At 38.8% G+C, this 26,206-nt stretch overlaps 1 long non-coding RNA gene across 1 annotated transcript in view; it reads left to right on the top strand.

The window, feature by feature from the left end:
- LOC128652048 (uncharacterized) overlaps positions 1–24,132 on the top strand; it is a 35,290-nt gene extending 11,158 nt beyond the window's left edge. Inside the window, exon 2 of the long non-coding RNA XR_008401251.1 lies at positions 23,964–24,132. This is a non-coding gene — a long non-coding RNA (uncharacterized LOC128652048). The remainder of the gene's footprint in view (positions 1–23,963) is intronic.
- Positions 24,133–26,206: the final 2,074 nt, after the last annotated feature.

Genomic DNA, 26,206 nt, shown 5'->3' with positions numbered 1-26,206 from the left:
TTTCTGGTGATGTCTTTCCCCGCCTCAGAGCAGGTGGACAGGTTATGGAGCAGTGATCTTTAGACGGCTGCTTCATAACTTGTGTTTCCGGAGAGCCTGAAGGCTCGCCAGAAACACGGGCATCATGCTCCGTATGGAGCTTGATAAATACGCCCCTATATATCAGTAACAGGACACAGCCTTACACATTAATCTATAGAGTACATATAATAAGCAATAGCATGCGATCCACAAAAAATTGTGCAAACAGGTAATAGTGGCATCAATTCATATAACGAATGCCATCAATCTAGGGCTAGGTGTAAATAACAAGCTCAGCACTATATCATGCAAAGCATAATCCAAAATCACCTGATTTTATATAAATAATCCAAATGATGGCTCCTATTTTAATTCTGTGTTGCACGTAACCCAGGAGTAGTTGTAAACATAAAAATAAACTTATAGTGTCCTAAAAAAAGTGTAAAGTAAAATGTCTGTAGCTGTCCTTTAGGCTAAGGGCATATCCATTAAACACAATACCATGTGCAGGAGCTCATTGGAGTAAAGCAGCTGGTGCTGTGCACAGACCAACTAATTGCAAACCAACTAATCGATTGAGATTCGTTTGCAACTATTTTCATAATTATTATCGATTATGCCGATTAGTTGTTGCAGCTCTAATATATATAAACTTTTTTATTTATTTTTTGTTCCTTTGAGGAATATGAGAACTAAAAAAAATATTTTGTAATTCAGACAGAGCATACAATATTTGAAAAGTTTCCAATTTACTTCTATTAGCAAATTTACTTAATTCCCATGGTATTCTTTGTTGAAGAGATACCTAGGTAGGTGTCTGGAGAACTACATGGCAGGAAATAGTGCTGCCATCTAGTGCTCTTGCAAATGGATAACATTTTTGCAAAATTGTTGCCATATAGTGTTCCAGACATGTGCACTCTCCTGAGCTTAGATCCCTGCTTTTCAACAAAAGATACCAAGAGAACGAATTAAAATAGATAGTAGACGTAAATTAGAAAGTTGTTTAAAATTGCATCCTCTATATGAATCACAAAATAAAAAAATGTGGGTCATGTACCTTTTTAATGTGCAAGGTTCAGACTGCTGGCTTCTCAAAAAGTCATTTAGTATTGATATCATTTATGCAGCCAAGGGGGGCGATTTATCAGGAGCTGAACGACCCTTGATGCCCCTGTTTCTGCGTGAGCCTGAAGGCTCGCCGGAAACAGCAGTTATGAAGCAGTGGTCTTAAGACAGCTGCTCCGTAACTGGTCCGCCTGCTCTAAGCGGCGGACAGCAATCAACCCGATCCTAGACAAATCTGCAGGGGGCGGCATTGCACAAGCAGTTCACCAGAACCATTGCTTGTGCAATGCTAAAGTCGGCATTCAGCGATGTATGTCGGACATGATACGCTACAGCATATCAGGAAGGACAGACATTGTTAATTCGGCCCCAAGGTATTAAGTTTACCCCATTTGCCTTAATGTAGCACTAAATAAACATAGTGATAAAATATACTGATGTTTAGTATTTGTACTAAAGTAGTTTGTAGTACTTTTTTCTTTTTATCTTCAATATTTGAAAAAAAATATACATATACTACATATACTAAAACTTTTATTCCTGTATTCCAATATGAGACAGGATGACACTATATTTATTTATATTATTATGGTTTATTTGTATAGCACCTGTAGTACTGGATCATGCCATAAATGAAAAATTGAAGTGTGAAACTAGAATCGGACATAGTTCTGAGCTCCTATTATCCTTTCTAGTGGGGGGGGGTGCATCTTCACTGGTCTCACGATTCGATTACGATTATCATGTCAACGATTCGATTGTATGATGCATCACGATTAGTTCCCTAATTATGCCCATGATTTAAATTTTTTCAGAAAAAAAATTCAAGCAGTCAGAAGAACTTTTTTTTTTGTTTTATCGGCTCAAAAAGGGACACTCTCCCTCATGTGGCAACGTCTGAACACAGCAGACAACAACAGTATTTATTTAGAACAGTAAATACTAAATAGCATCAAACTGAAGTAGTAGTGTAAGTGCAGTGCACACAGTGTACTTCTTCAATAAAACAAAATATTTAAATGTATATATAGAATACTCTAGTAAAACATTAACATAAATAAATGTCTAAATAAACATTAAATTAAGACCAAAATAGATAGGTCAAGCTTACCATCATTGTTATAACCATTATTATTTGTGTGAAAATGGTCATCCTCAGAAAACAAAACATAAATCCCTTGTATGCGGTACAATAACTTGCAGGTGTGCTGTAAACAACATCTACAAAACAGAGCACTTCCTCCTGACTGGCAAACATCACAGTGAATCTGGAACACACACAATAGTAGTGCTAGAGAATTACAACAAGTAGCATTGAACTACTAGTTTCTTGATTATCTTTATGTGATCACAAATATATAGTTACTTAGTGTTACAGCAGTACACACACACAACACACACACAGACAATACAAAAAAAAAACAACATAATCAATCATAGGAGTGAATCATGGTGAAGAAAGGGTGGAACGCACACAAGGTGTGTGGTGATTTCTTTTTGTATTTTGTTGTGTGTGACTGTGTGTGCTGCTGCTGTGTACTGTAGTATATTTGCGATCCAATAAAGATTTACTCAAGGTTTAAAGCTTCAATTTACAATTTATTCTGTCAAGGCTTTTCCTTCCTCTGTAATAGTGGTTTGGCTTCAGTTGTCTGGAGTACACGTTTAGGATTTATTCGGTAGAGGCGCTGAGGCGGGTGGTTAAATGTTAACTGGTTAACCCATACAGATCTGCTTGGATGGATGGCATGGGATGTTATCTTAAAGGGTCTATTTAAAATAGACACTTTTTATTCTGAATAAGTCCTTATGCAATATGCACTGCATTATAAACAATACAATAAATTACTGGTGTGTGTGCTGTATACAGTAACACAATATCTACAAAACAGAGCACTTCCTTACTGGCAAACATCACACCGTGAATCTGGAACACACAGAGCATACCCCCCAACTGTCCCGATTTTAGGGATCTGTTCCCCTGTCCCGGGTTGCTAGCCATCTGTCCCGATTTGCCCCATGCATTAAAATTATTATTATTTTTTTTTTTTAATTCAGGGTTAGATACATGTAAGATTCCTTGTGGAAAAGGAATGGTGTGTGAGTTAAGCAGGAGTAAGAAGGCTGTATCACTTTAACCATGGGTAATGGTGACCTCTCTAACCTATCTCTGGTAGTGATGTCTAACCCCTGGTGATAATACTAGCATGCCTTCAGTTTTATACAATTAGCAGTGCTAATACCAGGGTAACGAACAGTAGCCGCTGCAGACTGACAGCTAATGTGCTTGCCAACCCCAGGACCCCATACAATGAATTACAGATACCCATATATGATATAGCGTGTGTGTCTATCTGTATCCATTATCTGTATGTATACGTTTATGCTATGTAGTGTGTGTGTGCATGTATAAATGTAAGCTATGTAGTGTGTGTGAGTATGTGTATCTGCATGTATAAGTGTATGCTATGTAGTGTGTGTGTCTGCATGGATAAGTGTATACTATGTAGTGTCTGTGTATTTGCATGTATAAGTGTATGCTGCATGTGTAAGTGTATGCTATGTAATGTGTATCTGCATGTATAAGTGTATACTATGTAGTGTCTGTATCTGCCTGTATAAGTGTATGCTATGTAGTGTGTGTGTATCTGCATGTGTAAGTGTATGCTATGTAGTGTGTGTGTATTTGCATGTATAAGTGTATGCTATGTAATGTGTGTGTATCTGCATTTATAAGTGTATACTATTTAGTGTCTGTGTATCTGCCTGTATAAGTGTATGCTATGTAGTGTGTGTGTATCTGCATGTGTAAGTGTATGCTATGTAGTGTGTGTGTATCTGCATGTGTAAGTGTATGCTGTGTAGTGTGTGTGTATCTGCATGTGTAAGTGTATGCTATGTAGTGTGTGTGTATCTGCATGTGTAAGTGTATGCTATGTAGTGTGTGTGTATCTGCATGTGTAAGTGTATGCTATGTAGTGTGTGTGTATCTGCATGTGTAAGTGTATGCTATGTAGTGTGTGTGTGTATCTGCATGTATAAGTGTATGCTAAGTAGTGTGTGTGTGTGTGTGTCTGCATGTGTAAGTGTATGCTATGTAGTGTGCTACTGTGCATTTTTGCTGACTTTAAAGGCCAGAATCTACAATATTAATGGGGAATGCAGAGAGCAGTTTTAAAGAATTTATTATTAAATGTCCAATTAAGATAAAAATATTTAGCAATGTCTTTACAAAGGCTAATTAAATACATAGCTCACATAGCCATACCAGTGGTTTGAGCTTGTGTTTGATTTGCTGCCTAAGTGTAATAACAAATAGCATTGAACTACTAAATGAACTTGATTATCTTTATGAGATCACAAATATATAGTTACACAACACACACACACACAAACAATAAACAAAAAAACAGACATCATAGAGAGTTAATCATGGTGAAGAAAGGGTGGGACGCACATGAGGTTCTTTTGTATTGTTTGTGTGTGTGTGACAGTGACGTGGTTGTGTAGTATATTTGTGATCCAACAAAGATTTACTCAAGGGCCTCTATTTATCAAGGTCTGTCGGACCTGATCCGACATTGCGGATCAGGTCCGACAGACCTCGCTGAATACGGAGAGCAATACGCTCGCCGTATTCAGCATTGCACCAGCAGCTCACAAGAGCTGCTGGTGCAACGCCGCCCCCTGCAGTCTCGCAGCCAATGGGCCGCCAGCAGGGGGTGTCAATCAACCCGATCGCACTCGATCGGGTTGATTTCCGGTGATGTCTGTCCGCCTGCTCAGAGCAGGCGGACAGGTTATGGAGCAGCGGTCTTTGTGACCACTGCTTCATAACTGCTGTTTCTGGCGAGTCTGCAGGCTCGCCAGAAACACGGGGCATCAAGCTCCATTCGGAATATTATGATTTACAAAGTTTGGCTAATATAATGTTATATAATTCTGTACTATGTGCAGAATTATATAACATTATTTTTAAGGTTTACTGACCCTTTAAGCTTCAATTTGCAAAAAGCTATAAGAAAAGCTATAACAAATATAAAATAACTTAACAACTGGACTGGAGTGTGGGTACTGGGGCACACAGCACTTCCTGGATGTACCAAAAAAACATTAAATATTAATAAACATGAATCACTGCTCATAATTATGGAATATATAGGTTTTTCTGTAAGAACACTAGTTGATCCACATGCTCTGGTTTGATTGAGGGTGCTTCTTTTTGCCGTCACCACATCTCCTGCAGTGGAGAGAACCCGCTCTCCAGACACGCTTATGCCTGGGATACGCAAGTATCGCTTTGGCAGCTGAGAGAGAAGGGAAATATGACCATGTACATGCCACCAGTTCAATGGGTCTTCAGTGAGAGGCAGAGATGGGGCTTTATAGTATTTCTCTTTTTATTCTTCCGCCTTGGTCTTGGGTTCTATTGTCCCTTCAGTGTCAGTGAAATAATGTCTCACAAAGTCATGAGCGGCGATGTGGACTTTCTATTTGGAGGAGAAGGGCTATCCTCGATGGGTGTTTTTTCTTCCAGAGTTTCTTTTCCCTCAGGCGCTTCATCCACGTTTGTCCTCCTAGGTGTAACTGTAGTACACTCAATCTGACATCAGCGTGGTTGCATCCTTCATTGGCTTTAATGCACTCACAGCATCCTCTGCATTGACACATCTGTTTGTTGCGCGTTTAGAGATCTGACTTATTTTTTCTGACTTCTGGAGACCGCAATGTGGCACAGATTGCAGGTTGTTGTTCTAAGAACCTCTCGACCATGTCATATGAGCTGTTCCACCTTGTTGTCACATCAGTTATCGGCTTATAATTCGCCAAGCCAAGACATTTCTGTTTCTCTTTCAGACAGTGGTTCGCTGTAGTGCTGCGTTGAAAAAATGTTGATATTCGTCGCACTCTGCCCAGAAGCCTGGAGAGCGTGGCCACTTTCAGCTCCCGCTGGGACGTGAGATTCAGTGTATGGCGAAGCATTTTACATGAGGGAATTGAGCTGCAACAATCATGTTCAACACGTTGTCGGTCACAAGCACTACAGATTTATCTGACAGCTGCCATTCTTCCACGACACGAGACAGTAGCTTCGCCAGATGAGCACCCGTTTGAGACTCATATACGACTCGTTGGAAGCACATGCGACAAGATCTGCCAGTCCTTGCTAACGTAATGTGCAGTTACTGTAACATAAGACTCCGTTGTGACTGAAGTCCGTGAATCGCACGTTATGGCTACTCGACTGGCTTGGCTCATTGATGCAATTACCTGAGCTTTGGTTTTTTGGTAGAGTGCAGGTATAATGTTTTCTGTAAAGTGATTGCGTGATGAGAGCTTATAACGTGGCTCTAGTGTCTTCAAAAGGTGGTGAAACCCAGGTTTGTCCACAACAGAGTAAGGCCGTAGGTCCTACGCTATGAAAGTTGCAACAGCTTTGGTTACTCTCTTCCCTTTTTCAGAGTTGGGCAGCAAAGTTGACAGCATCGCATGGATTCTTGGCTGAACTATTTCCTTGGCAGTGGCAGCTGCAGGTGTTAGCATCTCAGAGTAAAAACGGCTAACGTGGTTTCTCAAGTTAGTAGTATTCCCTAGGTATTTAATTTTTGTGTGACCGACTTTACACACAGCGTGTGTCTTGTCCAATTCGTGCTTTCCAGTATGTTCATAAAATTCAAAATGTGCCCAGATGTTTGTTTTTAAAATGCTAGTTGAATTTCGTATCTCTCGCTCATTTTAGCATGCCACGTATGTTGTGACGGATGATTTTCAACGAACTGTCAGTGTTAAAAAAACAAAAACAAAAAAAAAACATGTCAAGTATCTTAAATATATATATATATATATATATATATATATATATATATATATATATACTGCTTTAGCTTTGTTATCAATAACACACCCAGGGATTAGCATTGGCATTTGGCACCTTTTCTTTTATACTCAAGAGCACAATCAGCACATGCACCTAACTTAAAGTACCATAAAAATAAAAAAGATCTGTGCAAGTTGTGTGCACAGCACACTGCAAGTGCATATCTTAAAAGGGCTAATTAATTAAAAAATAAAATAGATTGCATAAAAAAATGTTTAAAAATTGCTGTGGCAACTGGCAAGTAAGATTTTAAAATAATTTTCAAAATAAGCAAAGGTGCAAAATAATGGTGCATAAAATATAGATTAGATAGCAATAAAATGAATTGTGTGGGGGGAGTTACAGCTGTACAATTCGGAAACTTTAAGGGTTAATGGCGAGGCACTGCAGTATAAATTAAATTTGCAGGTAAAGTATTTAAAGTACACATTTAATATTTTGTCTACCTCAACTTGTTTTGTCTCTTTAACAAAAATAACTTGCCCAATGCCCAGCCGGCTTTAACACATGGAGTTGAAAGGGGGTAGTGCTGATATAATGCCCTAATGCGTCACTCATCACCAAAAATTACTCTCCCACTCAAGCTGTATTTATTTTCTCCTCCCCAAATTTAACTGTAGTAATATTATCTATCTAGTAGGGCTAGGCGATATTGGGAGAAAAAATAACGCGTTTAAAAAAAACAAAAAACTGTGATTGCGATCTAATCGCAATTTTATTAAAAATTACTATACCTTCATTTTTCATTAAAAAGTTTATTTAACACTACAGAATCTTAATGTACATGTTTCTCAATGTCCAATACACTCTGGGAGCATAAAAATACAAACCACAAAATAGTTAAAATTAGCTGCCTGTGCTGTGGTTACATAGTAGCAACTAGCCAGTTCTTAGGTCTTCTGACACACCATTGTCATGTTTTTTGGACAGTCATTCTAACTGTGGTATGATTAACATATGAAGCAGTATATGCATGGAGAAACCTGAAAAGTGCTGAATTTACAGCAGTATAATTTATGTACAAGACAGTATACAGTAAAGGTAGTGCAATGCACACACAGCTAAATGAATAGCAAATGCAGCAGAGTAACTGTCCACAGTGTCCACTGTCCAGGAAAACATGAGGGATCTGGCATTGACAAGGTCAATCCTGACATCCTGCACTGCCTGTGATATTACATCACACAGCTATTCTGTAGTACATAACACTAAGAACAGTTATAGTTAGTGTACATAATACAAATAAGTGAACTCAAGACACACAAAGCGAAATGAAAGAAAATTAGCTGGCCACTTGGCTAGTTCTTACCACATTGTCCATGTTTTCTAATGGGCACTCAGTCTAGCTGTGGTATGAGTAACAAATGAAGCAGTGTATGCATGGAGGAACCTGAAAACTGCTGACTTGATTTTTGACTGACTGGTTGATTTGATTGATTTTTGACTGACTGATTGATTTGATTGATCGATTTTTGACTGATTTGATTGATTGATTGATTTGACTGATGATTGACTTAATGAACATATATAAATAAAATATATTGTAAAATGTAATCAAACTCAATGTTATGCGTCACAGAAGTAAAAAAATAAAATAAAAGTCATTAAGGCACTTTAACGTTTTGTACAATGCTGTCCCACCGCCACACCACCGCTTGACCACCGCCACACCACTCCCAGATGACTCTCCGATGAATGCCTGTTGCTCCTACACACTCTAACTCTGCAAAACTGGCAGTTTCATAGGCATTCTCAGGTTCGCCCAAGGCCGCACACTGGTCCGCCTCTCATCCTCCGCCTCAGTTTTCATGACAAACAGAGCATATTTTTTTTATTTTTTTTAAACGCATTCGCAATTAATCATGCAGCTTTACTATCTAGCAAGCACAGTAGGCTACTCTAGGTGGTAATGAGGGGTTTTCTACACGGTCTGCATTATTGTGGACAACTGTAGATAATAATATATATTAAACTGAAAGTGACAGGAAAGGTAAAATAAATCTAGGTCGACTCCACAATAATGCAGACCGTGTAGAAAACAAACCTCATCAATACATCCTGCAGTGCTTGCTACATAGTGGTGCTCTCAGACAAATGTAGTTTGAAAAACATAGGGATTGACTAGTAGACTACAGTGACACAGTACGTCTACTATATTACATTTCTCACCATAAAACAATTAAAAATGAGCCGTGGTCAGGTCCTCTACACTGTGTCACTATCATCACCTACACCTTCACTACCATCAATGAATTCACCACCAGTCGAGTCCAGTCCACTCCTACAGCGAAAATACGGAACACTCCTCCCAGGGACCGCCCCCTTGCTTATATGGCATGCCCCAGCTAAAGTCAATCACTTAGTGCGCAGTCGCACAGCGCTCGTTTAGTAATTTATACTGCGCCATGCTCTATTTTTCCTTGACTCTCGTCGATCCGGCAGGCGGGATCATGTGACGTCGTGAGAATCGATGCGGCTACTTAAATGCATCGATGTAGCATTGTGTAAGGGTGCATCGCGATGCATCGTCAAAACGAAAGTTTATATTTTGACTTAGTGTTCCACTAAAGGCAATGAAAGTCCACCAATTTCACCAGCTGACCATATTTGAGCACTATTTTTGTAAGCAGATACAGACAACAGCAGTCTTTCAGGCTCCATTTCACATCTCATTCTTTCCCATGTAGCAGAAAGAGTATCCTATTTTTATTTTCAGATATTTCAGCTCTTTTAGTTTAAAGGGATAGAAAAGTAAAAAATAAACTTGCATGATTCAGATGTTATTTTAAGACCCTTTTAAAATCACTTCTATTTTCAAAAGTGCTTCGTTTTCTTGGTATCCCTCATTGAAAAAGAATACTCACATATCCTACACTAGTGGGAACTAGCTGCTGATGGCTAACTAGATGGGTTTCAGTTAACTGCCATTAGTGCAATGCTGTTCCTTAGGCAAAGGATAACAAGAGAATGAAGCAAATTTGATAATAGAAGACAATAAGAAAATTGTTTAAAATTGTATGTTCTATCCAAATCATGAAATAAAATTTTGGGGATTTCTGTCCCTTTAAAAACATGTACATTTTGTCGCCCCAGAAACAGAACTTTTCCTCACTTTCTGCAATGATGTTTTTTAGCGAAAGATGTTCTGGAGGTCATTTTGAAATAAAATTCAATTTAAATTAGGCAGTCACACTAACACACCATTTCAATAGCATTGCAAATTAGCTGTAGACAAAATAAGATTTTTTTTTTTTTTTACAAATGTAGTAATTAAAAAGGTGCATTGCTCACTAGAACATCTTACATTTAGAAGTCATAGCATTGCAAACTGGGAAAGGCTTGGGGGGGCAGGGTTTAAAAATACCTGAGAGACAGTCACCAATGAGTGCACTGCCGCTTTGCAGCGTTGTTCCATATTTAACGGTTCTCTTCAAACAGCACTTTACTTTGTATGCACTGTGTTAAGAAAAAAACCACAGTGTAGCCAGAGCAAAGCTCTGTTTGAAGAGAGCTGTCTAATGTGGAGCAGTGCTGCAAAAGTGTAAGTGCTAACATTTCCTGCATGTGTCCCATTCTTTCTGCAGACATGCTGCATTTTCTGCGATGATCATCTCAGATCACAGCATGTTCTGCCTTAGGCACCCACTTATAGTACATTTTGCTCTAGATTCAATATACAAGTTAATGAGCTTTTTTAAGTTATCAAGAGACATTAGAGTTTTCACATGATATTGTTCGCTCATTCATACTAGATTTATAGGAAAATATTTAAGGAACATTTTAGTGCAGCATATGTATGTAGCAGCCAATCACTGGCCAGGTCTAATTCAAGAACAATGTGACTGTTGTCCAATTTTTTGACTGTTTAACCATTTCCTTCCGGGACTTATTTGTCCACATTGGAATAAAGTTCAGATATAAACAAATTGAAATCATGCGATTGCGTGATTTCAATGATGGAATTGGGTCAGGGGGTAGTGCCTATGATTCTAGGGATGCCCTCCAGCCCGCGATCCAATTTACCAAGCCGCTATGGCTTCAGGACAGCCAAACTGCTAGGGCGTTCCATGCCATCCTAACCGCGCTAAAGCTCAGTGCAGTTAGGACGGCATAGAACTTCCCAACGGCTGGAAAGGGTTAATCCCTTTGAAAGAAGAGGTTAAACACGTAGTTGGCAACAAGCATTCATAAAATTAACATTCTCTAAGGAATTAAAGGACAGTTAAAGTTGAAAAATAAGATGGTCTAATTCGTTAGAGAATGTTATTTTAAGGCTAGCAACCAACCATACAGCTCTGAGTTTAACCCCCCCCCCCCCCCGCAAAGGAGTTAAATACATAGTTAAACACAAGACCCACAGAGCTCTAAGAAAGGAGAGTGATCGCAGCTGTGGCGTCCTCGGCATGGTTTTTTAATTATGAAAAGAAGGTCATCTATGTAACGTACACAGTGCAGAATTATATAACATTAGCCTAACACCAGGTTTCTACAGAGTATTTACCTACGAAAATATATTTTTCAGAATGCTGCTCCTGGCTTTACTTGCCAGGTCTGTTTTTTTTACCTATTGCAGTACTGTGCTTTAGAAACCTGGTGCTAGGCTAATGTTATATAATTCTGCACTGTGTGCAGAATTTATATAAGTCTCAAACAAGCCACAAAAATGGAAATAAGAATACAACACCCTTGAACAGGGTCTATGATTACGCAAAAAAATTAACTCGCCCACCGGGCGAGTAACTGAAAAAAATTACCTGCCCACAAAAAAATTTACTCGCCCGTGCCTCGCATGTGTGTACTTTATACATTAAAAAGGTCAAAGTAAACCTTGCTATAATCTCACAAACTTGTATTCTTTATTTTTGTATACATTCCTGACATTGGTCCAATTATACAATCATTGAACTACGGAATAGTGCAAAATAAGACTTTAGTGAACTAGTATTGATATATTTTAAGCAAATATTGAAAATAAAATGAGTAATTGAGCCTCAGTCATTGTATTGAACTCAATACAGAAGTACCTGATCTATGCACATGAAACATTGTTGAAACTGTTGACAGCTGTCTCTCTGAGTTAGAGTACTCTGGGAAGTTAAACTCACAATCATAAACCTCATTAAGTCTTGATACCTCAAACTCTTCTGCTTGCTCCTCCTCATTTTCAAGATGATCAAAAGGGATTGGAACCTTTCCTTAATTCCGCGGGTATTGTGCTCCTTACGAAATTGTGCATCAGCTGCGACATCGCTAACAAGGTAGTATTGTGCCCCACAAAACATAAAGCGTCTGCCGTTAACAAAATTGGTTGCTGTGACATCAGTAAGATCCAATCCGGAACATAAGCTTGTTGTATTAATGCTCCCAAATAAAAGTGCGTATGATCCCAGAAAATATAGTGCGCCCTGCTGTGACATCGCTAACACCAGATCACAAGCTAGTATTAAGGAGCTGCAAATAAATAGTGCAGCTGCAGTATTAAGCTGCAAAAAAAAAAAAATAGTACAACTGCCGGGACACAATATTATGCCCCCAAAAAAATAGTGCGAAGCTGCCATGGTAAGATCGCCAGCCGAGCTGATAAATTGAAAATTTTACTTGCCTGCAAGAATTTTTACTCGCCATTAGCGACTGGATCGGTCTATTCATATGCCCTGCTTAACAAAGAGGATTTTGCTTAAAAATGACAGTTGAAAATGTTTTAAGAAATATTAAATTCATATGCAGATATTTTACTGACCACACGGCAAAAATTGTAGATAATATTAATCTAAAATTAGCTAATATTTAAAATGTTCCATTATTATTGCACAAATTATCATTAAATATGCTTTTGTGAAATTATGCAATTAATTTGTGCTTTGCATAGCAAAAAAATATATAATATTAGAAAATATTACACTACTCCCACCCAACATTTTGTGTGGAGAACACTGTATATTGATTAATTTTTGATGCATACATAAAAAATGACTTTTCTGTCCCTTTAATTATACATACACGCACAAATACATTAAACAAGAAAAGACCTCAAATGAGATTGGGCAGCTGAGATTTTTTACCTGAATGTGTTTCCAATTAATTTTTTACCAACTGCAGAGTATGAAATGTATGATAATTAGCTTTTTAATGTTTATTTGTGTATATTAAATAACTGATTTTGTGTTTTGAAGCCACAACCTTATAAAATGGGTTGAACTTGTAGGTATAATCAGAGGCAGCTTGGAACTTTAGTGAGTGATGTAATTTTTACACACTATGCACATCAGAACTAAATGACCCTACTTGTTAGTCTGTATGGTCTGCCTTATTGCTGGGCTGTTGCTGCTCCTAGATGCTTACACTTCACAATAATAGCACAGTTGACTGGGGCAGTTGTAGTATAAAGAAAATACCTTTTTTTCTACTAGAGTCCACGGATTCATCCTTTACTTGTGGGATATTATCCTCCTGCTAACTGGAAGTGGCAAAGAGCACCACAGCAGAGCTGTCTATATAGCTCCTCCCTTGACTCCACCCTCCAGTCATTCTCTTTGCCTATACTAAGTAATAGGAAGGGTAAAGTGAAAGAGGTGATAAAATTATAGTTTTTATTTTCTTCAAGCAAGACTTTTTTTTTATTTTAAATAGTACCGGTGAGTGCTATTTTTTCCCAGGCAGCAGATGGATGAAGATTTCTGCCTGGAGACTGATGATCTTAGCAGCTGTCAGGAAGATCCAGAGTAGTTCCCACAGAATGGCTAAGGAGTACTTAAGAAACTTCAGTGTGAGGAACGTTTTTCATGCTACAAGCATTGAGGTATGTTCAGTCATTTTTTTCTGGAGAGACTGTGTTATTTCAGAACTGGCTGACAGCATTCCCATAAGGGAAGGGGTAAGCAGTAATCCTACATGTGAAATAGAAGGGTATTACTGGGACCTGTATGTTTTGGCTGAAAAAATGGTGACACTGATGACATAATGTTTGTTGGGCAAACGATTTTATGTTTGGAGCAATTAACTTTTTTTTGTGTGAAGCAAACGTTTTTATTTTTGATGGCAATGGAGGGTGCACATGGCTTTCTTTTAGACCTGGGTATATGGAAACCCACATGGCTAGGTTCTAGACCGCTTTATAGCGGTTTTTGCAAGGCAGTGAGACATCGATGTAGATGGGCGGGGCCTAATTTCGCGCCTCAGTTGCGCAGTTGAATTCCCCATGCAAGCAGCAAGCTCCAGCTCCGGTGGGCCTCAAAGGAAAGATTTGGCCTAATCGAAGTGTTAAAGTGATTTTACAGACCCCTGAGGGCAGGTTCTCCTACCTCGTCTGATTGCAAGAATCAAACAGGAGAGGGCTTTGGTAATCTTGATAGGGCCTGCGTGGCCATGCAGGACTTGGTATGCAGATCTGGTGGAAATGTCATCTCTGCCAGCGTGGAAACTGCCACTGAGACAGGACCTTCTCATTCAAGGTCCGTTCCAACATCCAAATCTAATTTCTCTGCAACTGACTGCATGGAGATTGAACGCTTGATTTTATCTAAGCGGGGATTCTCTGAGTCGGTCATTGATACCTTGATTCAGGCTCGAAAGCCTGTCACTAGGAAAATTTACCATAAGATATGGCGTAAATATCTTTATTGGTGCGAATCCAAGGGCTACTCATGGAGTAAGATCAGGATTCCTAGGATTTTGTCCTTTCTCCAAGAAGGATTGGAGAAGGGATTATAAGCTAGTTCCTTAAAGGGACAGATTTCTGCTTTGTCAATCTTACTACACAAGCGTCTGGCAGATGTCCCAGACGTTCAGTCGTTTTGTCAGGCTTTAGTTAGAATCAAGCCTGTGTTTAAACCTGTTGCTCCGCCATGGAGTTTGAATTTAGTTCTAAATGTTCTTCAAGGGGTTCCGTTTGAACCCATGCATTCCATAGATATTAAACTTCTATCTTGGAAAGTTCTGTGTTTAGTTGCTATCTCTTCTGCTCGAAGAGTTTCTGAGCTTTCTGCGTTACAATGCGACTCGCCTTATCTTATATTCCTTTCTGATAAGGTGGTTTTGAGCACTAAACCTGGATTCCTTCCTAAGGTTGTTTCAAATAAGAATATTAATCAGGAAATTGTTGTTCCTTCTCTATGTCCTAGTCCTTCTTCTAAGAAGGAGCGTCTGTTACATAACTTGGCCTTGAAGTTTTACTTGCAAGCGACCAAGGTTTTCCGTCAAACATCTTCTCTATTTCTTGTCTATTCTGGAAAGCGTAGGGGTCAAAAAGCTACGGCTACCTCTCTTTCTTTTTGGCTGAAAAGCATCATCCGTTTGGCATACGAGACTGAAAAAATTACAGCTCATTCTACTAGAGCGGTGGCTTCCACATGGGCTTTTAAAAACGATGCTTCTGTTGAACAGATTTGTAAGGGTGCGACTTGGTCCTCCCTTCATACCTGTTCCAAATTTTACAAATTTGATACTTTTGCTTCTTCTGAGGCTATTTTTGGGAGAAAAGTTCTTCAAGCAGTGGTGCCTTCGGTTTAGGTATCTGTCTTGTCCCTCCCGTTCATCCGTGTCCTGTAGCTTTGGTATTGTATCCCACAAGTAAAGGACGAATCCGTGGACTCGTCGTATCTAGTAGAAGAAAAGGAAATTTATGCTTACCTGATAAATTGAGTTGTTTTATGATACGACGAGTCCACGGCCCTCCCTGTCAATTTAAGACAGATTATATTTTTGTGTTTAAAACTTCATTAACCTCTGCACCTTTTAGTTTCTCCTTTTTCTTCCTATACCTTCGTTTGAATGACTGGGGGGTGGAGTCAAGGGAGGAGCTATATAGACAGGTCTGCTGTGGTGCTCTTTGCCACTTCCTGTTAGCAGGAGGATAATATCCCACAAGTAAAGGAAGAATCCGTGGACTCGTCATATCGTAGAAGAAATCAATTTATCAGGTAAGCATAAATTTCCTTTCTTCATATTAACAGACTACAAGAACTTATTGTATCTCCAAACAGCAAAACAACACGCAAGATGGTCAATATTCTTCTCTCATTTCAACCTCTATCTTTCATACATTCCTGGATGTAAAAATGTCAAAGTTGACGTGCTATTCCTTTCAACACATAAAGAGGAAGTTGAGTCGACTCCTATCATTCCTTCGTCTCGAGTGATAAATGCCATTATTTTGATCCCTCTGAATAAGCTTAGAGAAGTTCAAAAGACCATTCCAGAGCAATGTAATAATCCTACTGACCGGCTAGTTTCTCCAGAATTATGGCCCAGTATTCTCTATTGGGCTCATGATAGTGTCTTAGCTGGACATTCAGGCATACTTACTACCTACAAAAAGTTACTATCACAAGTTTGATGGTCAGAAATTAATAAGACCGTCCAATATTATGTTGCTTCTTGTACAGCCTGTGCTGCAAATAAAGTATTCCATTTATCTCTAGCCGGTCTTCTCCAACCTCTACCTATTCCAAACCAGCCTTGGACCCGCCTCAAAGTGGACTTTATCGCAGACCTTCCTCCTAATGGAAACACCGTCATCTGGGTAGTTGTGGACACATTCTCCAAAGTGATTCATTTTGTGCCTCTGCCCAACCTACTCTCTGCTAAAACTCTTTTTTTTCCAACACATTGTTCGACTAGGTGCTTTACCCCTGGATATAGTACCTGACAGGGGAGCCAGTTTGTCTCTTATTTTTGTAAAGCAGTCTTCTGTCGTAATCTGAAAATCACAATGTGTTCGTCGTCTGCTAATCACCCACAGCCCAATGGACAGAGAGAATGAACCAAAATCTAGAAACATCTCAGAAATTGTATTTCAGAGTCACAAGATACCTGGACAGAAGGCCTACATCTAGCTGACCTGGCTCTAAATCCAGAAGTTCACTCCTTACATCATAGTACACCCTTCTTTGCTGCATATGGTTATCATCCTCTGACCTTTCCCCTGACTCGTCCAACTACAGGGGTACAACTATATTTCCAACCAATGCAATAAAAAAAGAACACTATTGATTAAGTGCTCGGGACTAAATCTACTCCAGCTATCTTATCTGAGCAGAGAGAGCTTTATAGGTTCCGACCCTTTTTTTTATAGCATTCAGTGAGGTCATCAGGCCATAAATTAGATAAACTATCCCCCAGACTGAGCGTCCCCAGTCTTCTTAAAAAAAAAAAAAATCTATAAATTCACTCATGAATGTAAAACATTGATCGTTAAATAACACTTTGCATCATATATAGGGCATTTTAAATATCAACTCTTTTGCACAGTCATTACACAAACTGTCTTTCCAATGGACAATCCAAATGCTTCTCATAATGGTCAGATCAAGCAAGTAATAACAAATGGATGCACAATCAACAAAACCCAAAAGTTTTCTTTTATGATTCAGATAGAACATACAATTTTAAACAACTTTCCAATTTACTTCTATTATCAAATCTGCTTCATTCTCTTGTTATCCATTGCTGAAGGAGCAGCATTGCACTACTGGCAGGAAGCTGAACACATCTAGTTAGCCAATCACAAGAAACAAATGTGTGCAGGCACCAATTAGCAGCAGCTCCCACTGGTGTATGATATGTGCGTATTCTTTTTCAACAAATAATACGCAACAACGAAGCACATTTGAAAATAGAAGTGAATGTAAAAGTGTCTTAAAATAACATGCTCTATCTGAATCATGCAAGTTTAATTTTGACTTTCCTATCTCTTTAAGGGGTAACTCCTGCGGAATTAGTCTACACCCTTCTACACTGCCTGATCAAAAGGGATTGCTCAACACTATAGTGGAGTTAGTACTATACTGACCTCTTGTGTATGCATTATATACTACAGGGAAAAAAAAAGAATATTAAAGGGATATGAAACCCCAAATTTTTCTTTCATTTATCAGATAGAGCTCACAACTTTCCAGTTTACTTATTTTATCAAATTTGTTTAATTCTCTTGGTATCCTTTGCTGAAAGAGCAGCAATGCACTAGTGGGAGCTAGCTCCACACATCTAGCAATCCAATTACCAGAAACAAGCGTGTGTAGGCACCAATCACCAGCCAGTTTGCAGCAATGAAGGATATGCGTATATTCTTTTTCAAGGATACCGAAGAACTACATAAATGTTAAAATAGTGCACTTTAAATCTTCTAGATTGTAAATTCCCACAGGAATAGGGCCCTTGATTCCTCCTGTATGTGTTTGTAAATGTTGTCCTGTCTCTTACAAGTCTTATATTATTGTTTTATTTAAATGAACTGTATCCATGGACAGCACTGCGGAATATGATGGCGCTTCATAAATAAAGTATAATAATAATAATGTCTTAGAAATACATGTTCTATCTAAATCAGGTAAGTTTCATTTTTACTTTCATATCCCTTTAATGTCTATGTAACACATACAGTGTTTCTAATATAATTTAATTTAAAGTCTCTACTGTTCATACTTAAAGGGACATTAAATACTTAAGGACAAGATTACAAGTAGCGCGGCAAATCCTTTTTCGCAAATTGGTATTACAAGTTATTACTATACTTTATTTATGAAGCGCCATCATATTCCACAGCGCTGTCCATGGATACAATTCATTTAAATAAAACAATATAAGACTTGTAAGAGACAGGACAAAATTTACAAACACATACAGGAGGAATTGAGGGCCCTATTCCGTCTGAATTTTCCTCTTACTCATTTACTGTACCCACACATATACCGTTTTTCTCGCCATTAAATTGACTTTCTAGAGATACCATTATTTTCATCATATCTTATAAAAAAATTTTTATAAAATATGAGGAAAAAATGGAAAAAAATACACTTTTGCTAACTTTGACCCCCAAAATCTGTTACAAATCTACAACCACCAAAAAACACCCATGCTAAATAGTTTCTAAATTTTGTCCTGAGTTTAGAAATACCCAATGTTTACATGTTCTATGCTTTTTTTGCAAGTTATAGGGCAATAAATACAAGTAGCACTTTGCTATTTCCAAACCACTTTTTTTCAAAATTAGCGCTAGTTACATTGGAACCCTGATATATTTCAGGAATCCCTGAATATCCCTTGACATGCATATATTTTTTTTTAGCAGACATCTAGGCCCATTTTGGTATATTTCATGCCACCCTTTCACCGCAAAATGAGAGCAAATAAAAACAATTGTTCACTATTTCACAAATTTTTTCACAAACTTTAGGTTTCTCACTGAAATTATTTGCAACTTGTGCAATTATGGCATAAATGGTTGTAAACATTTCTCTGGGATCCCCTTTGTTCAGAAATAGCAGACATATATGGCTTTGGCGTTGCTTTTTGGTAATTAGAAGGCCGCTAAATACCGCTGCGCACCACACGTGTATTATGCCCAGCAGTGAAGGGGTTAATTATGGAGCATGTAGGGAGCTTCTAGGGTTAATTTTAGTGTAGTGTAGTAAACAACCCCAAGTATTGATCTAGGCCCATCTTGGTATATTTCATGCCACCATTTCACCGCCAAATGCGATCAAATGAAGAAAAAAAAAACGTTACATTTTTCACAATTTTAGGTTTCTCGCTGAAATTATTTACAAACAGCTTGTGCAATTATGGCACAAAAGGTTGTAAAAGCTTCTCTGTGATTCCCTTTGTTCAGAAATAGCAGACATATATGGCTTTGGCGTTGCATCTTGGTAATTAAAAAGCCGCTAAATGCAGCTGCGCACCACACGTGTATTATGCCCAGCAGTGAAGGGGTTAATTAGGGAGCTTGTAGGGAGCTTGCAGGGTTAATTTTAGCTTTAATGTAGAGATCAGCCTCCCATCTGACATATCACACCCCCTGATCCCTCCCAAATAGCTCTTTTCCCTCCCCCACCCCACAATTGTCCCCGCCATCTTAAGTACTGGCAGAAAGTCTGCCAGTACTAAAATAAAAGGTATTTCCATAAAATAAAATATTTTTTAGCATATTTACATATGCTGATGTTTAGGATCCCCCCCTTAGTCCCCAACCTCTCTGATCCCCCCTCAAACAGCTCTCTAACCCTCCCCCTCTAACATATTGGTAGCCATTTTGGGTACTGGCAGCTATCTGCCAGTACCCAGTTTACAATAAAATACATTTTTTATTATTTTTCTGTAGTGTAGCTTGCCTCCCTCCGAGATCCCTTAGATCATTTTTATTTATTTATTTTTTTCCCACTTTCTGTTCAAATTTTTTCTGCAGTGTAGCAGTTCCCACCCGCTCCCTACCTGTGTGCGGCTCCCGTGCGCGCGCCCTGGCGATCCTGCCCACGATCCCGCCCCCCTCCACATCACACGGCCCATCGAGGGCCGCCCACCCGCCTCCCAGACTGGCTCCCACCCACCACCAACGATACCGGCCATCGATGTCCGGTGCAGAGAGGGCCACAGAGTGGCTCTCTCTGCATCAGATGGCCAAGGAGAGTTATTGCAGGATGCCTCGATATCGAGGCATCACTGCAATAACCGGAAAGCGACTAGAAGCGATCAAGATCGCTTCCAGCCGCTTTAAACCCCTAATGTTGTACAGGGTACGTCGCTGGTCTTTAAAGACCAGGTTGTGTGCGACGTACCCTGTACGATATGCGTCGTATAGGGGTTAAAGGCAGAAAGATTAGGGCAAAGCCTGACAGCACGAGGGAGAGTGTTCCAGAGTGTAGGTGCTGCACGACAGAAGTCCTGCAGTCTAGCATGAGAAGAGGTGATAGTTACAAATGCAAGTAGCAAGTTATTGTTGGATTTTAGTGGGCGTACTGGAGTATACTTGTTGATTAGAAAGGATAGGTAGAGGGGAGCGGTGTTGGTGAGCTCTTTGTATGCAAGGGTGAAAATTTTGAATTTAATTCTGCTGTGAATGGGGAGCCAATAAAGGGACTCGCAGAGAGGTGCAGAAGATACAGAGCAACGGGTAAGGTGGATCAGTCTGGCAGAGGCATTTAGGATGGATTGAAGGGGGGGAGAGGCGGGAAAGAAGAAGGCCAGTAAGTAGGTTATTGCAGTAGACAAGTCAGGAAATAACAAGGGAGTGGATTGTTTGGTTTGTGGTGTTAGCGCACAGAAAAGGTTGAATCTTGGAAATATTGCGTAGATGGTTGCGGCAGGATGTAGAAAGCGATTGGATATGGGGGGCAAAGGATAGATTTGAGTCAAGTGTAACTCCGAGGCAGCGGACTTGGGGCAATGGGGAAATGGTGATGCCGTTGACAAGTGGCAAAATAACTTAGTTTATGCATGCGTTAACCCGAATACCCGGCATAAACTAAGTTGTGATTGTGCGTGCATGTATCCCCCTATAGAGATCAATGGAGAAAATAACCGAACACCCAAGATTGCGCAATTTCGCATTCCCCATAGAAGTCAGTGGAGACGAAAAAAAACCCATTGCGCATACAACATAGTATATTCACATTAGCAATTGTGAAATATTTACAGTAAATACATAGTTAAAATCCTTATTAAATATGAATATTGCATAAATGTTTTATCATGTTTCTATCTACTTAATGGCAAAGGGATATAATGCATTTTTATATATGTCTATATACACTCACCGGCCACTTTATTAGGTACTTCTGTTCAATTGCTTGGTAACACAAATTGCTAATCAGCCTATCATATGGCAGCAACTCAGTGTGAAGACAACTTGCTGCTTTTCAAACCGAGCATCAGAATTGGGAAGAAAGGGGATTTAAGTGACTTTGAACGTGGCATGGTTGTTGGTGCCAGACGGGCTGTTCTGAGTATTTAAAAAACTGCTGATCTCCTGGGATTTTTACGCACAACCATCTCTAGGGTTCATAGAGAATGGTTTGAAAAAGAGAAAATATCCAGTGAGCGGCAGTTGTGTGGAAGAAAAAATGCCTTGTTGATGTCAGAGAAGAATGGGCAGACTGGTTTGAGATGATAGAAAGGCAACAGTAACTCAAATAACCACTTGTTACAACCAAGCTATACAGAATACCATCTCTGAATGCACAACACGTCGAACTTTGAAGCAGATGGGCAACAGCAGCAGAAGACCACACCAGGTGCCACTCCTGTTAGCTAAGAACAGGAGACTGAGGCTACAATTCGTACAGGATCACCAAAATTGGACAATAGAAGATTGGAAAAACGTTGCCTGGTCTAATGAGTCTCGATTTCAGCTGTGAAATTCAGATGTTAGGGTCAGAACTTGGCTTAAACAACATGAAAGCATGACTCCATCCTACCTTGTATTAACAGTTCAGACTGGTGGTGTAATGGTGTGGGGGATATTTTCTTGGCACAGTTTGGGCCCTTTAGTACCAATTGAGCATTGTTTTAATGCCATGGCAATCCCTTTATTACTACAGTGTGCCCATCTTCTGATGGCTACTTCCAGCAGGATAATGCACATACAAAGCTCAAATCATCTCAAACTAGTTTCTTGAGCATGACAATGAGTTCACTGTACACCAATGGCCTCTATAGTCACCAGATCTCAATCCATAGAGCACCTTTGGGATGTGGTGGAAAGGGAGATTTGCATCATGGATGTGCAGCCGACAAATCTGCAGCAACTGTGTGATGCTATCATGTCAATATGGACCAAAATATCTGAGGAATGTTTCCAACACCTTGTTGAATCTATGCCATGAAGAATTAAGGCAGTTCTGAAGGCAAAAGGGGGGGCAACCCGGTTCTAGCAAGGTGTACCTAATAAAGTGGCCGGTGAGTGTATATCTACATATACATTTATGTTTTAATATGTGTATATATGTCCGTCAATACATATATACACATATAAATACATTAATATATATGTACACATATATAGATATATATGCATACAAATACATTGTGTATCTGTATGTATCTCTATGTAAAATCCCTTTGTCTGAACACCTGAGATCTCCTATCTTTGAGCCCTTATAACTTTTGTGTGCGATATTTGTTGAAAATATTTTTTATTAGACAGTGTTATTATGAATGTAAGTGTACTTTGTAATGTATTTTTGAAGTGTTTCATTAAACTTTTTTTTGTTGCGGAAAACTGTTAACTAGAGCTCTTTAAGCTCGGAAAGTATTGTTTTGTAAAAGGATTTTTCAAGACTTGTAATAGACACAATGGCACAATGCTTGTGAAAAGACCATATTGTGTGACTTGTAATCTTGCCCTAAATAAATGCTGTACAGAATGATGCATTCATAGAAAAGATTAGACTGAGAATAACACGCAGATTTATTTTTTTTAAATTTCAGTAGCTGTTTAAATATTAGCAAAATAAGTGTAAAGTTTTAGTGCCAATAAAACAATGGGAGCTGTCATATTGTAACTTAGGTTATAAAGAGGTCACTAGAGTGTGCAGCCAATGGCTTTGTGGAATATAACCGTGTTCTACACTTCCATTTCTAAAACTGAAAAGCTCACAATTTCAGAATGGAATTGTAGGAAAATGAGACAAAATAAATAATAAAAGTATATTGCAAAGTTTTTATTTATTTTTTATATATATATATATATATATATATATATATATATACGATTTATCATTTTTATTTTACCAACTCATTGTTTAACGTCCCTTTAATGTGAATTACAGCTACTTAGATAGTCCACACCTGTTTTACCCTTAATATCAAGTACCTTAAAGGGATATGAAACCCATATTTTTTTCGTTCATGATTCAGATAAAGCATGCAATTTTAAGCAACTTTCTAATTTACTCATATTATCAATTTTTCTTCATTCTCTTGGTATCTTTATTTTAAAACCAGTAATGTAAGGTTAGGAGCCGGCCCATTTTTGGTTCAGCACCTGGGTAGTGCTTGCTGATTGGTGGCTAAATGTAGCCACCAATGAGCAAGCACTACCCAGGTGCTTAACCAAAAATACATTCCTACTGAAATTTAAACAAAAAATGAGTTTCATATCCCTTTAAAGTAAAAAAAAAAAGAGGTCTTTATTATATTAAAAAATAATTACACCTCATCCCTTCACCTAAACCAATTCAAACTGTTCTAAAATTATAATATCAATTTTTCTCTCCATAAATAGAAGTTTTTTATCAAGAGAAGCTCCTGCTAAACGGTCTCCCGCGATGTGTCCTCTTTGGAAGTCTGACAAGTCACCCAATTCACTGACCTCTTGTACTAACTGCTGCTGAACATAACTTGTACTACACGGCCATACAACCTAGAGAATAAAGACATAGCTAAGCAAAATATTATTGCAATGGTTTTTGGTTATTTTTTTATTTTAATTTTCTTTTCTTTATTGAGGAAGCAAGTACATACAAAACAAAAAGAGCAGATAAAAAGAACAGCATATACAGTTAGACTGTGATATTTGACAAATAGGCAAGGTAAATACAGCACATACATACACAATATGATTATACGTTTTCCAGTCAAGCCATAAGTCAACAGGGAAATTTTGTCACAAGTGTAGTAACTGCAAGGACCTCAGTTACTAAGGCCAAGGTCACCAAAGGTTACCAAACCAAGGTCCAACAGCATCTATTACAGTGAGGAGGTTCTTAAGCCTCGACTAAGAACAACAGGTAAAATAAAACAAATATAAAGGTAAAAGGAAAATAAACATTTGTCAAATCTGAACACTCCAAGGTATATAACAACAATACATTTAAATGGGTATAGAACTTGAGACCTCAAGGGCATCAATATAAACAAGTCTAGGAAAATATCTAATGTATCCTGATTATATAATACTCAAGAGTTAATTTGAATAAGGGTCCAAGACTCCAGAATAGACGGGGAGAAAAAAAAAAAACAAGGAAAAGAGGGGAGGGGTAAACACAATAGAGAGGATCTCTGCTGGGAGGGGTATGTTCTACTAGGATCTCTGGTTATGTCAATGTAGCAAATTTCATCAATAAATTATTCAGGCCTCCACCTCCTTCCCACTCCTCCCAAATCACCCACAACAGTCCACTGAATCTTAGTCGGTCTTTAGATTTCAAAGAAAATTCCCCCATTTTGAGTAAATAAGCTACTGTTTTTAACACCATTTGTATGGAAATCTGGGCAATCCCCAACCAGTTTCTTGCTATAACTAATTTGGTTGCTAGTAGGATAAGAATGCTTGGCTGGTTTGCGTAGGCTCTCCAGCCCCATATGGAAAAGGGCAATAACCGTTAACATCTTAACTTACCCTATATGTCTCAGGCTCTCCGCAACCTAGGCCCACACTTTCCTTATTTTATTACAGCTCCACCAAATATGAATATGGGACCCCAGCTGTGCACATCCTCTGCAGCATGTAGCTGTTTTTTGGGGAAACATCCTATTTAACCTTACCGGAACCCAATTCCAGCGTAGTAGTATTTTAATAAAGAGTTCATATAAAGTAATACAGTGGATGACGGACTTTGTTGCCTGAATAACTCTCTGCCATTCTATCTCAGAATGTACGAGACCCATCTCTTTTTCCCACTCTTGAGCATGGTAAGATTTGATGAAAACCTCAGAGTTCAAAATTATGTGATAGTGTATAGTTAGGGCTTTGCAAAAGGGCCTACCTATGGCCCAATGCTGTTCCCAATGTGTTAACTCTCTTCCTTTGGGAACCCTTCAAGTTAAGGTAATAGAGATTACTCTGTGAAATTCAAAATGGGTATATCACTGTTAGAGTGGGCCAAAGTGCCAGACTACCATTTACAAATAGATCTTGAATCTTACCAAAACCTGAAGAAAGCCAAATGTGTGGGTGAGAATCAGGCAAAATAACAAAGCCTTAAGAGAGTGAACTGGTGAGGGATGTAGTGGAATTTATTTCATGTGTCTAAGTTCTCTCCAGTTTTTAAGGCACTTTCTTACAACAGGGTTAACGCCCCCCTGCAGCTCATCTGCGTGTTAAGGGATCCATATGAGATCCTCCAAGTTTAAATTTGCAGTTAACATAGCCTGCTCAAGTTGCCGCCATCTTGTATCTTCGGGAGGTGTCCCCCAAGCCATAATATGAGACAACATTGCAGCTTTGTAATAAAATAGCACATTGGGGCAGCTAGGCCCCCACTACGGATGGGTTTCTGCAATTGTTGCATCGATATACTCGGGGGTTTCCCCTGCCAAATACATTTATTAAAGATAGATTGAAATTGGTTTAGCGTGTAGGCTGGGACAGGGAGAGGGTATACATCTAAAGAATTATGTCAACCTGGGAAGTAACATAATTTTCAATGACTGAATCTTCCCTATCCACGACACCTCATAGTTGGACAATTTAATTGTTAAATTAATAAATTCCAACAGAAGTGGGTCTTAATTTGCTTGGATGAC

The sequence above is a fragment of the Bombina bombina genome, chromosome 3 (genome assembly GCF_027579735.1).
Source record: "Bombina bombina isolate aBomBom1 chromosome 3, aBomBom1.pri, whole genome shotgun sequence".
NCBI classification, from domain to species: domain Eukaryota; kingdom Metazoa; phylum Chordata; class Amphibia; order Anura; family Bombinatoridae; genus Bombina; species Bombina bombina.
Note: the sequence above shows the minus strand (reverse complement) of the source record. Positions and strands in the feature narration are given on the sequence as shown.